Source organism: Chamaea fasciata, unplaced genomic scaffold (genome assembly GCF_029207755.1).
Source record: "Chamaea fasciata isolate MVZ Bird 193981 ecotype frontalis unplaced genomic scaffold, bChaFas1.0.hap1 SCAF_6, whole genome shotgun sequence".
NCBI classification, from domain to species: domain Eukaryota; kingdom Metazoa; phylum Chordata; class Aves; order Passeriformes; family Sylviidae; genus Chamaea; species Chamaea fasciata.
The window spans coordinates 61,562,459-61,576,600 of NW_027094091.1; positions in this window are offsets into that span (position 1 = coordinate 61,562,459).

Consider the following 14,142-nt stretch of genomic DNA (forward strand, 5'->3'; position numbering starts at 1 on the left):
CTGTAAGGTACTCACTGGAAAATACTGACAGGTAATGAAACCTAGAACTGAAGGGGAAGGTTACTGGCCAGCTGGCTTTGTCGTTAATTGCTGTTTTGTTACTAGCAAGTATAGAGCTATATGAATGTGTAATAACTTGTTATTAGCTTCTCTGAGCAAGTGAGGACATAAGGGAGTGCTGTAACCATTTGGGCCACATTAGGTTACTTGTTTGCTTTTACAGTCCCTTCGGAAAAAAAAGGTGTGTCTGAAGTATGGTATGTTCTACATGCATCTGCTGTTTCCTTTGCAGTAAGAGATGAAAATTGAGTGCTTGCCAGCTTTGCTCATAGTAGAGTGGAATTAACCCCTGAGCAGGGAGGGAACATCACCTGGACTTGCCCCTACCTGCTACTTGCAAACAGCTGCTGACTCCAGCCCTCTTTTAAATCCTTAATTTTGGTCCTTGTAGCTTTTAAATAGGACTGAAAGCAGATTGACTGGACAAGTGTGAGATGGATTTACCTGCTCCGAACAGTTTAATAAGCCTGTGGAGGTTGTGCATGCTGTTTCAGCTTTCTGTTTAACCTGTGCTTTGCGATGCTTGGCCAGTACTTACCTTCTGTGTGAAGACGGTAGCCTATTCCACAGTACATGCCAGCAGTTCCTAATAAATGTATTAAGCCTTTATATTTTTCAGTCTTTGCCTAGTTCTCAAACGCACTTGGCTACAGGAATGTATTTTTTTATCCCTAGTCTCTGTTTCTTCACAGTTGAAGAACTGGTGTTCTTGATGACTTAACTGAACATACTGAGCTTTGTATATGTATGTATATACTTCTGAGAGAGAATCTGCTGCTTAGAACTTGTTGGAAGAACTTCCCTAGGTAATGTTCTTCTCAATCTGTAGCTGGATAATGAATGCTCTCTTGGAGTTGGTTTTGGAGCAGGGGTAGGTTACATGATTCCAGTTACTACTCAGGTGTCCAGTACAGCTACAAGCAGCTTAGCAAGGAGAGTGAGTAACGTTTGATTAGCCTTTTGTATTAGAAAAATTTGAAATCTCAGGAAAGAAGGCATCTGGAACCTTCCCTGTCAGCTGTGGCAGAAGAGCTGTGAGCTTTTTGTCGGTGCAGTGTCATTATCTCTGCGCAGGCAGTGAGGTGTTGGCTGAGCTCTTTGGTTTCCAGACGTATGGGAAGTTAAAACCAATTTTGGCTCTTGTGAGCAATGAGGAGGAACGTTGTCTAGGGACTTTGGAGTTTCAGTCTTGTAAATTGGAATTAGGTGTTTCTCAGCCAGGAGTTCCCTTTGGCAAATGATAGTCTGTCATCATGCTGCCTTGCTGCAAAAGGGTAGCTGAGCTGGGACTGTCACTGCTCTGTGCTACACCTCTGGAAGCCCAGGGTTGGTTTTCACTTCAAATGTCTTATAAGTACTTGCAAACTTTGTGCTTGAAGTTAAGAGCTGGCACGGTTCCCTGCACATCATCTGTAAGGTGACATAGTCCTTCCAACCTTTGTACCTAGAGATGGAACTTGTATTTTTCCTTGCTGGAGGAGTGGGAGGGCTTCAGTGTTACATACAGGCAGCATGTTTTGGTCAGGCTGATGGTCTCAGCCACTGATCTCAGCAGCTTGGCTTCCCTGCCTTCTAATTCCATGATCCTCATCCCATTATCCCAGCACTGGAGCAGCCAGGTGCTAGTGTACTCACACAAATGTGTTTCCTGCAAAAGACCTGTAAACTGTTTTTTCAGGATTTTGTTCTGTGCATAGTTTTCTTGTAGATGACCATGGAAATCCATGCCTTGCTAAGAATTACAATCAATTACCTGTTAAAGCTGTGTGTTTGTGACTAAGTAGCAGAGCATTTTGAGATAAAGTCCTCATTTTCTTACAAAGCAGCTTAGACTTGTGGATAGAGATTTGCAACCAAATAAACTTCAAAAAGTGACTTCCCTATGTAGCTCAGTCTAACCTTTTTAGTAAGGAAAAACTAACATTCTTTTACCTCATAGTGAGAAATTGTGTTATGGTAATAAGTCAGCTAAGACTCCGTTCTCTTCATGCGGGAAAAGCCAATTCTTTACTCCCATCACTGACGTTACACAGTTTCACAGACCTCGTGTGCAGCTCCTGTTGGCTGGTACTTTTCTTACAACTGCATTGTTTGGTCACAAGGGGATTTGTGTGTGTGTGCTGAGATTCAGGTTCTTCACACTTTTCCTGTACGGGTTCTCCTGGAACAGATCTTACTGTTTACAGATGCACTGACTTTTCAACCCAAGAACAGGTGCGTGTGTTAAGGAACCTTTCACACCAAGATTGTTTTGGCAGGGGAACTTGCAAGTTGCTTAACTGCACTTAGCAGAGATGACAGGCTGGCTGTTAATTTAACAGAGCAGGCCTGATTTTATGAGGCCTGTTATAATTCTTCTATTTTAAATTAATGTTAAAAGCTCATATGTTCTGATGTTAAAACGATTTGCATCTTACTAAGGCTATTACCAATTATCTATTAAATACGGGACAAGATACATAAAAAGCTGATTACAATCAACAAAACTTCCTAAATCCAATCACGTCACTGACACAGGGCCTTGCAGCATGAGAAAAATAAAAATAATGTCCAATGTCTCTGGGGGAAATTGAGATCAATGACCATTGTTTTAAGGTCCAAATAGCAAAGGTGAGAAAACCCCGAGAAGAAATACAGGACAGGCTCAAAAGGCACGAAGCGCTTGCGGCTCCCCCCCCCGGCCCGGCCCGGCCCGGCCCGGCCGAGCCGCCGTGGCTGTTGGAAATCCCGCGCGGGGCCCGGCCGGGAATGCGGGAACGGCATTGGAGCCCTGGGCTGTGGGAGGAGCTGGGAGCAGGGAATGCGCTCCGGCTCCCGCCGCCTGCAGAGCCGGCGCGTTCCCTGCGGAGCTCCAACCGCGCGGGGCCCGGGGCTCCCCGGGGATAAACCTGACCCGGCGGAGCCGCCGCGGCTTTTCCCGGGGAGCGGCCGCCGCCATCGCCGCCGGCCGCCGCGTCCCGCCGGAGCCATTTCCCGGGGGCGCCGCACGCGGGTTCCGGCTCCGGGCTCCGGGCGGGTCCCCCGCGGCGGCTCCGCCGGCCCGGGCTGCGGCGGTTCCGGGGCGGCTTTTCCCAAAGGCGGCGGGAATGGGCCGGCGGGGATTGCCCGGATCGTACCGCGGGTTTAAACTCTCACTCTGCGCCTCGCCCCGCGGCCCCGCCTGCGCGCTTTCCCGGCATACGCTCCGCGGCGCGTAAATTCATATTACGCGGATCAGCGCATAAATTCACATTCCGCGGCGCGGCGCGTATTTTCCATACTACGCGGCACGCATTATGATGTCCCCAAACTTCGCGGCGCGTCATTTCATACTACGCAGTGCGTATTGTGAGGTCCTCATACTCCGCGGCGCGGCCCCTCCGCTCCCTCCCCCCGGGCGGCGCCTTCCCGGGAACTCTGTCGGTTTCCCGGTCGGTTTCCCGCTCGGTTTCCTGTCGGTTCCCTGTCGGTTTCCCTGTCGGTTCCCTGTCGGTTTCCCTGTCGGTTTCCTGTCGGTTTCCCCGTCGGTTTCCTGTCGGTTCCCCCGTCGGTTTCCTGTCGGTTTCCCGCTCGGTTCCCTGTCGGTTCCCTGTCGGTTCCCTGTCGGTTCCCCCGTCGGTTCCCTGTCGGTTTCCCTGTCGGTTCCCCCGTCGGTTTCCCGCTCGGTTTCCCGCTCGGTTTCCCTGTTTCTCCCCCTGTGCCCTGCTCGCGGCCCGGGCTCTCCCCGCTCGGGTCCCGCCCCGCCGCCGCTCCGTGTCCCGGTGCGTTCGGCGCCGTCCCCGCCCGCCCGCAGCTGCCGCCGGCGCCTTTCGCTGCCCTGTGCGTTCCCCGCTGGAATTCCCTCTGGCCGCGGGCCGCCCGTTCGCGGCTCTGGGAATTCCGTCCCTCGGTCCCGGCCCGGCCCCGCCGCCTCCCGCCATCGCCTGGGGCCCTCGGCTGTGGCAGTAAGTCAGCCGAGACTCCGTTCTCTTCATGCGGGAAAAGCCAATTCTTTACTCCCATCCTGATGTTACACAGTTTTCACAGACCTCGTGTGCAGCTCCTGTTGGCTGGTACTTTTCTTACAACTGCGTTGTTTGGTCACAAGGGGATTTGTGTGTGCGTGCTGAGATTCATGTTGTTTCCAGTGTACAGCAGCTGTAACTCTCTATACTGTGTAGTAAAGAATTCAGATTCAAGTCTTTTCAGGCTAATCATCGCCAGCATCAATTTAAATCAATCGTTCCTTGCTGTTTCTATGCATGATTTGGGTTGTCATCCTTCATCCTGGGGGACAGAGTTGTGCAAAGGTTCCCTGATGCCTGAACTGTCCTTTAGTTTCAGTGATTAAAGCTGGGAGCAGGAATGGATCCAGGCACACCCATCCCCTCTCAGGGCTGGCAAACAGCTGGAAATTGAAGCTCAGCAGTCATGGGCAGATCTCCCTGCTAAACTTTGTCCAAAGTAGCCATATGGTCCACGCCAAGATCATAAATTTCAAGCTTTTATCGTTAAAAATCCTCTCTCCAAGGACCCTGACAGCAGTTTTGAGTAAAAGTGTTTATATTTTACCACCTGCACAGCCAGTGCCATAAAGTTGCCCTTGGGTGAAATCTTGAAAGGACTCTCTACAGCCCTGAACTTTGTCACTCTCCCTCCCAAGATTGCAGTGGTTCGAGAAATTACACAAAGGAGGCTTCCAAATGAAGCACCCATCTCCTGTGAGATTTGCCTTACTAACAAACAGCACTTTCCCTCTTCCCTTGCTGGGTCCCACAAATTCCCGGGCACCTTCAGGAGAATTTATTTAAAGGACCAGACATCCCAGGAAAATCAAAGGCAGCTGGAAAGTTGTGGGAAAGCCCAAAATGCTGTTTTCTTCCAGCATTGCTCCAGTGTTGCCACCTAGTGCTGCAAAAGGATATGCAAGGAAAATGAAATCCAAAGGAGTTTATTCGTTTTTCTGGTTCTGTAGGAAAACTTCAACCTGCAACAAGATTTATACACACAAGAGCTGCTCCCAGAGATTTTTTAACAGCACACCAAAATCCCCAGGGATAGAAAGACATCCATAAAGTCCAGGAACAGCTCTGCTCCAAATCTCCAAATTCCTGAGACAAGGAGCTGGATCTCCCCTTGTTAATGTTAATTAACATTAATCGTTTGTCTCACACCTAAGTTGAAAATAAAATGTAGAACCTTCACCAGTGTGCTGTGGATTTAGTTACTCAGTGATAAGTGACTGAAAAACTACTGGAAATTCATGATACTCACTCAGTCAAGCCATCCTTTAACTTGATTCTGGAATTCTGGAGAATAGACACAGTCCTAGAAAACAGCCTGGTTTTCCATGGCAAGGCTGTTGGGAACTGCTGGAGTATTTCCATCTGTTACCTGCCTATAAGTACAAAAAGAGTTAAGGCAGAGCCCATTATTTCCACACATTTGCCTAGGCACATCAAAACCCACCCCTCCATGATTTTATCTAGAGGATGCAAACAACATTTTTGGGGGTTTTTTTGCATATACAAAATGAGAAGGAGAAAAATCTTGCTGTCACCTCTGATGCCCTAAGTCATGACAAAACAGTAAATGTTTATCACTAAAAACAGCAAAGAGAGGTTGAGCAGGTGGAATTTGTCAACCAATGTTTTACATTATTATAAAATTAAACCTCTCCTTGCAGAGGTTAGGAATTAGTAATGAAAATGTTAAATGTGACAAATGCTCAATTGGCTGTGAGAGGCTCAGTTTCCTGAGAGCTCAGTCCCATTAGGATCAAGGCACAAACAGTTCTGGTATTATTCACTTTACAGCTTCTTCAGGCAGCTCAGCAGTTCCTCTCTATCCATGCGGTATCCACACTTTTCCCACTCATCTCTTAGCTGCTGCAGCGCTGTCCCAATTTCCTTCCCAGAGGACACCCCCTTCTTCTGGAGATGGTGGCCACTGATGGGAAAGGAGGGCACAGTCCATTCCTGCATTTCTTTCAAAAGCTGTTCCTCTCCTTGCTACTTCAGGAGCCCAGAGATCTTGGCATGGGTGTTAGCTTCCCTAGACTAGGAGAAAAAAGGAAAAAAAAAAAAAGGAGGGTTCAGTATGAAACAGCAAAACCAGCTGCAAGTGTGCTCAGCATTGTGATATTCCCATTACTCCTTGTTAGGACAGTCATGGGTTTTGGAGATTTTTAGTGATTCTGGCAAATTCCTCTAAATTCCCATCAAGTGGTAGCCCTAAAAACACACCAGAAGTGCAAAGAAGTGTTAATAAGAGAAGTGGGTGTTAGCACAGGATAAAAATAAAATCTAATTTCTGTGTAAACCCAAGTTTGCTCTCAAATTGCCACAAAATTCTGTCTGTGTAAGATATAGGAGTAGGAAATCAAACTTCATTTCACTTTACCTATGTACTGGGCAATATACAGCTCATATGTAAGTTGAATCAAACAAGTGACATGGTTTCCACGAAGAAATTTTTTTTAAGTTCCACTCAAATCCTTTCTCCTGATATTCCAGCCAAGCCTTTGGCATTTTCTTTAATTGCTTGCAGTGTATTAGGTTCTTGATCTCCAGGTTTCGCTGCAATTCTTCCATAAAATCTGCCAAATAAAACCCCTGGATGTCTGATAAGACAACTATTTCACTTGCAATCATAAAATCATGTAGGTTGGAAAGGAAATATGACAACTACAACTCTTTTTACATCACTGCTATCTTTTTGCATGTTTTTGAAACTTTGTACAGTTTGTTTATCAAGGAAAGGCAAAACCTCTTACCTGAAGTATCTCAGGATTCTTAAATAATCTTCTTGTATTCTCTCAGTTGCCTTCCTCACAAATCTGATTTTCTTGATTTTCAAGTCTTCATAGCCATTAAAGAAATCACAGAGCGTCCCATCCAAACCTAGAAAAAAAGAAAAAAAAAACTAATATGAATTTACAAATGTGGCTGACACAAGGAAACACCCTCACTTGGAAATGAGAAGCTGTGTGGTTTGACCTGGTCTGTCAGATCATCTCATGTATTTACCCAGACCTTTGACACAGAGACAGAATTCACTGGCAAAACTCAAATTCACTGCTTCATCCACATAACTGTTATTCAAATTTACCTAAAAACATGGAGTGGACAGTGAGATGCCTCCTCTCAGCATCCTTGTGCCAGTCAGTGGTGAACTCCACCTCTGCGTGCCGTCCCTTGGTGACAGCACCTATTCCAATAGCGGTCATTCCAAAGTTCTCTTCATGGAGCTGCAAACCCCACAGACATCGTTACTTCAACACAATCATGAAATGAAATGCTCATTTTTTCAGTCCTGTGTCTGTGTACAGTGGGTGGACACATGCACAGCAGTGTGTGCAGTGTTTTCGTACAGAGCTGAGAAATAGGAACTTCTGAAAATAATCTTGACATTATTTCTTGTCTACAGAACCTGCTGAAATCTTCCTGCAGGAGATGGACTAAGAGCAAGGCAGAGGAAACAGAACTTGAGAGGAAATCAGGAGCAGGAAACATTAGCATCACGTGTGGGCAGCCAACATTATCTTTTCTGGTGATGACACAGCAGCATGAATAGGTTACATGCATTAAAATACGGCAATTACTTGAATTCCACAATGAATAATTAAAAAACCCACTCCAGGCTTTAAAGCAGGGTCTCATTTAAACTCTTGCTGTGATACTTTAACAAATAAGGAGCAAATTTTCTACTGGACGTGCTGCACATCCACAGACAGGTAGAAAGAAAAGATCCAAAGAAACACCAAACCAACCCTGGAAGTGGTGGTTGTGTGTTTTTCTCCTTTGCTATTGATCAGACGAACACCAGCCACTGTGAACGTTTCCTTCATCTCTGCTGGTGTGGCTGTGGTGGCAAAATGGATGTTTTGTGATGTTACCCTGCTCAGTAAATCCCTCATGGCCCCTCCTGCTATTCTCAGCTCACAGTTCTTCTCCAACAGTTCTGGGAAGGGAAGGAAAAGCAAACAGCAATAAACCCCAGGCACAATCAGCCAGAACCTGCCTTCTCACAAAATCAAGCTCATAGATGGAGGAATAAACCCTCAAATATGCAGAAAGCAGCAAACAACTCACAGCTTCATGCAAAATGCCTTAATTGGTGGCACAGCTGAGCACCCACAGGTATTCTCCCTGTCATTCTGATTTTTCTGAAGCTTTTCTGAAATCCTATTGTCTGGTAGTTTTCTTACTACTGCATTGTTTGGCCAGAATGGGATTTGTGTGTATGTGCTAAGATTCAGGCTGTTTCCATTTTTCCTGTACGGGTTCTCCTGGAACAGACCTTACTGTTTACAGATGCACTGACTTTTCAACCCAAGAACAGGTGGGTGTGTTAAGGAACCTTTCACACCAAGATTGTTTTTGCAGGGGAACTTGCAAGTTGCTTAACTGCACTTAGAAGAGATGACAGGCTGGCTGTTAATTTAACAGAGCAGGCCTGATTTTATCAGGCCTTTCTGTTACAATTCTTCTAATTCTTTCTTTTATAATTCTTCTAGTCACAACATTGTGTGCCTCTGGTACAACCCTTGAAGAAAGCAAAGGCAGAAATGGGGACAGTTCTGAGCTCTGAGAGGCAAACTCAGGTGCTGGGCAGGGAAAGACCCTTTTTCCTCTTCCCAGGGCTGGGCAGATGTGTTAACCCCTGCTAGATTGTGCTCCTCAGCCCCTCCATGCCCTGGGGAAAGAGGAAGGCTCTTTGTGCAGCTCTGGGCTAGCACAGGGACCTTGAATGTAGCTTTGATGCTCCTGAAAAGAGCCGATTTTCAGTGGAGAAGCACCTGCACCAGGAAGTGCCAGAGGGTGGGAATGTGGCATCGGTGACCTGAACCCTGCAAATTTCTGCCCAGCACAGCACTCATGGATGTGAGAAATAGCTGCTCCTCTGAGCTGATTGTGCACTGGGCCATGAATTAATTGAGTGCTTACGAGAGCTGTCTTGAGGCTGATTTGTCAATAGATTGAGTGCTTGTGCATGAAGTGATTGGATGCTAAGGTATAAATAAATTTGGCACTCATGCACGAGCTAATTGGGCACTAACACATGAAGTTTTAGGGCATTCACGTGTGAAATAATGGGAGGCTGTTCATAACTTCATGGGCTGTTCATGCATAAACCTATTGCACACCCATGCATGAACTGATCAGGTGCCCATCATGCACTTCTGCAGTATTTTCTGCAAGAACTGGCCTAGAACAAACCCAAACAAACCTTTGGGCAGGAGATGACAACTGTGTGACAGGCCATCCAAAAAGAGCTTTTTTCTTCTGCATCCAAGGGAACTGACAGCACTATGCTGCAAGAGGTGATGTTGGTTTGGCCTGCCCATGGATACAGAGCAGATATTGGCAGCCAACGTTGACAAGGAGCTTGTGACGAGATCCAATGGTGTGCTGGCCTGGCTTTTATATTCCATTAGAGGAATTGAGTGCCTGCACAAGGCACTAGAATCCTGCACCCTGCTTTCTTCTGATTCCCAGGAAGCCCATAGCAGCCTTTTTGGGATGGCAGTGGCTGTGTGGATTTGAGAGCCTTTGGTTTCCTAATGGAAGTACCTGTGCCCTCCCAAAAACACATTGTCCCAACAGTGCTCCCACTCTTCTGGGAGTGGCCAGAGGTGCTGTATAGAGCTGGAGATTCAAGAAGCAGGAGCTGAACTAACCTCTGACTTCAAATAACTTGAGCAGTAACATGTTGGAAAATGTCTATCAGCAGGTACTGGAGGAAGCAGGAGCAACTCTTCCTGAGCGTCCAGTTCTGGAGGTAGAGCTTCAACGAAGTGGAACTGGAATGGGCTGGAAATCTTCAGCTGGAGCTGCAAGACAGAGCCAGAGCTTTAAGAAGCAGCAACTGAAGTTAGCTGGGGCTTCCTGAGTAGTGACATGCTGGACCCTCTGTCAGCAAGAGCTGTAGGAAGCATGAGCCTCTCTAATCCCAAACATCCAGTCACTGGAGTGCCCATTAGCTGGAACTGCAACAAGCTGTGGTGTCCATCAGCCAGGGCTGCCTTCCAGCACTGCTGAACAGAGGAGCATCTGCTGTCCACGGCCTCTGTTAGCCAGGGCCAAGGGAAAAATGACAACAGGAATTCCTGTCAGGGAATTCCCAGGGAATGGGAAGATGCCAGGGGACAGCTGCAGTGAGCAAGTGCAGCCCTGTATTACCTGCATCAGTCCAAAGGGGCACAGGGATCACCTCAGGGCCTCACCCCACATCCCACTGCCCCAGCCAGGGAGTAGGGCAGGCTGTGAGAAACTGGAACTGGGGACACAAGTCAGCAGGTCACGGGTAAAACCTGATGCTCTTATCTCTCTTCAAGTCACACGATGCTTATCTGATGACAAATAAACTTCTCTTTGTAATGAAATAAGCAGCTCCTTTACTGACAGAGGGGAAGGTAAGTGTGACATTTGATCCTTTAAGCATGTCTGGTTAAGGGTTTTAGTGCTTTAAACTGCCTTTTCTAAGCCTTTGGTTAAAATTCTGTCTCTCTAGCCATTCTATTTATACTTTCACTTGACACTGGGTGGCAGCAGCTCTATGAACACACTATTCAGTAATCCATTTCCTCCTTTTTCTGCTCCTCCTTCAATATTTTCACAGTTCAAGAGCAATGAAATGGAAGTGCTTCTCACTTTTTGACATTTCTATATATATTTATGCAGAATATTTAACAAGTTAGCTGTTGTCTTTCTCTCTTATTAAAAAGAGGAGAAAAGTGCATTTTCATAAAATTTCTGGCTCAAATGTTCCTTGAGATGGTGAGGGGGCTGAAAAGGCCTTCTCTGGTTTCTGACTTTTGCCTTGCCTGCCTGATTGGCACACCCACCGTATTTCCCTTTCAAGCTGATTTGTTTCCAGATCCTCTGCTCTCACTGTTGCACTTCTTGGCTGCAAATTTCAGCCTCCCACATGCTCCCCCTTGTCCTTAATGTGGCGGTGAAATTAGTTAAATCAGTTAAATTAATCAGTTGCGTTCCTGTTACTCCTTTTGCACATTATAGCAACTGTTAAATGCAAGTTCCTCTTTCCAGGGTTCAGTCCTCTTAAGGGACAGGATGAGCGTTTGATCCAAAACGACCAGATTACACCTACCCCTGGGGCAATTCTTGTGGAGCTGTGTTCTCTTCCTTTTAAAAATGCCTTTTCTTTCCTTTGCTATGCTATGAAATTACCATGCAGACAAGGGAAAACAAGTCCTGTGTGGGGAAATCAGCAAGTCACCAGCCACCATCAGCCTATGAAAAAAAGGACAGGCCAAATTCCAACCTCTTTTGGCTCTAGAACATCAGGAGTCCTTTGCTGTGAGAGCTTTTAAAATGTTCAGGGAAGAGACAATGATAATGTGGGGTATTTTGGAGGTTTGTTTGTTTGTTTGGATTTTTTTTTCATGCTGTACCTCTATACATCAAAAGCAAACAGCAGCATCGTGGTAGGTTTTAGGCAGAAGGAACTTGAAAACCATTAAGCCATTTTTTGGCTAGAGCAGGCTCAAATCTGCAAGCCTTCTCTAAGGGACTGGCCAAGACAAAAGTCAAACCTGTGTGCAAAACAGGTGGAGTTAAAAACTGGAAGACAAAAGCTGTGCATTTGTCCTGGCTGAGAAGACAGGCAGTTGCAGACAACAAAATACTTTTCACTGCTGTATCAGGGTAATAAAAAAGAGCCCATCTCTCAGGTGTGGGGCTCTGTGGACTCCTGTCTTGGCTTTAAGGACAGCCAGAAGTAGTGATGTGCACAGGCTCACTGTACAATAGCATTCACTTTTTAATCCAGTGATCACTCCTGGGGGATTGGAAACAGGCTTGGATTTTCAGTAGGCATCAGGCCCTGCAAGCAAAACCAGATGTGGTATTTTCCAACAGTTGTTTTGTAACAGCTGCTCAAATAAATCCATAGTTTATAAAATTCAGTGTGACAATGCCTATTGTTAAGAATCTCACAAGCTCAACCAATAAACCCAACTGAATCTAATCAATTTGTAGAGAGCTCATTGCAAAATAGATTTCAGAGAGCTTGACAGAGAGCCCCAGCACATCGAGAGTCACAGTGAGCTCACACTTGGGAATCCTGCCAAAGGATGCACCTGACCCCTGAGTTAAATCCTGCTGCTATCCCCAGGACAGACAGCTGGGCAATATTTGTGTGGCCAACAACAGTTAATGGGTTTACAAGAAAATAATTACCCTCCTTTTCCGTGCCTGGTGTGCAGCTCAGTTTGCTTTGAACTTGTAACTCTATGTCTGGCACCATCTTGCACATGATGTACAGGAGAACCAGGCCCTCATCTTTCACCTTTGGTTACAAGAACAGCACCACAACCGTGGGAACCACATCCCTCAACATGGACATGCAGCCACTTCAGTGGTGAGAAATACAACTGGGAAAAAAAATATCTGTACTGGGTGCATTCCTGTGTGCATGTTGATTTACCCCTACTGGTTTAACCCTACATCCAGATGTAAAGAAGTCAATCAGAAATGTTCAGATCCATGCCAGGAAACAACTGTGCTACAACATTCAGGCACAAGGAACTTAAGAGAGAAAGAGTGCCAGTCTTGTGCTACCTTGCAGAAAATGGGAAGGGAGGAAGAATTCAGGACAGTGTGCAACATTACATTTGGGAAGGCTGGCTTTAATTTTCTCTTCTTTCCCTCATTTTCTACACAATTCTGAGGAAGCCAAAATTGTCAAAATTGTCAAACTGTCAAAGGTGTCAAAACCAAAAGTAGCACACAGCTCTCTAGAGAGACTTCAAAACCATCAAGGGACTTAAATCTCTCAGGACTTTGTAACAAAAAGATAAAAATTCTTCTTGCTGCTACACTGCATTCTCTCTCTCACTCTGCAGCTGTTCCTGCCTCTCTGAAGTTCCCACCCGCATCACCACTCTGGTGTGGTGGTTGGGGAAAGGCACTTTCATCTCACCAGCCCAGGCTAACTTTTCCCTCACCTCTGTTCTCTGTCAGGACCAATCTTCATCCCTGCTGCCTCCTGAGGCAGGTTCTCTTGTGGCAGAAGTGCAGGGAAGAAAGCACAGCTACAGCTGAGTTTCTGAGGGAGACACACCAGGAAAGGAAAGCTGACAGGACAGAAAGGCACAGATAAGAGCACCAAGGACAGAGCTCAGACAATTGCTAACATATCCACAGCATGCCCAAAACCTGAATGTCAAAACCCATTATTCAATGACTTTAAATTAGAAAATACAGCAATAAGCATAATCTGATCATCATCTTAATTGTCCATTCAATTCCCTCATCATCTCCTGCACTGTGGCACTACTCGAGCCTGACTCACTTATTCATCCCCTTCTTTTACATCAGCATAACTCCACTGGTGCTGAGCCGAAGTATGAAATACTTCTGTCTGTCAAAGACAGATGGTGTGAGATCAAGTAATATTTAGTCTCTACTGTATCAGCTTCTGCTTGTTTCTGGAAAATTCCCCCTCAGTCAACCACAGACATGCCAGAACTAGAATGAATTGAATGTACATGGGAACTCTGTATAAGTACAAAATAATCTGTGACTTCATTTATTGCAGCTTCTGATACATTCATTTTCTCAACATCTACTAGGGAAAACAAAACCTGAGTGGGAGACCCGCTGCAAGAAATGACATCAGTGGCTCTTTCTCCATGGTAGCCTTTTCTGCCTCAGTCTCTTCTGAATCACATAGACAAGACGTATAAATCCAGTCCATGAATCTGGACTGCAGTATGGAATGTGCTTGTAAAAAATTAATGTCCTTCTCATTACATTGTAATACTTTATTTGCGCACAAATAAACAAGTTAAGTTAAACTTTATAAAGGAAATATATCCCACAGCTGCACAGACTTAATGCTAACTGCACTGAACTTATCATACCGATATTTTTCCACTTAAAAAACATATATATATATCCCCCCCATTATTATAATATATATATATATATAAGGAAACTACATATAAATACAATGGAAAAATACATTCAAAAGCTTTTTATAAAACTTGGCACAATATTATTTTGACTGTAATAAAAATATTTATGAGAGAATAACAGATGTATGGAGAAACACAAATACCTAACGTCTAGTGCTTTCTCTAAATCCTGAAAATAA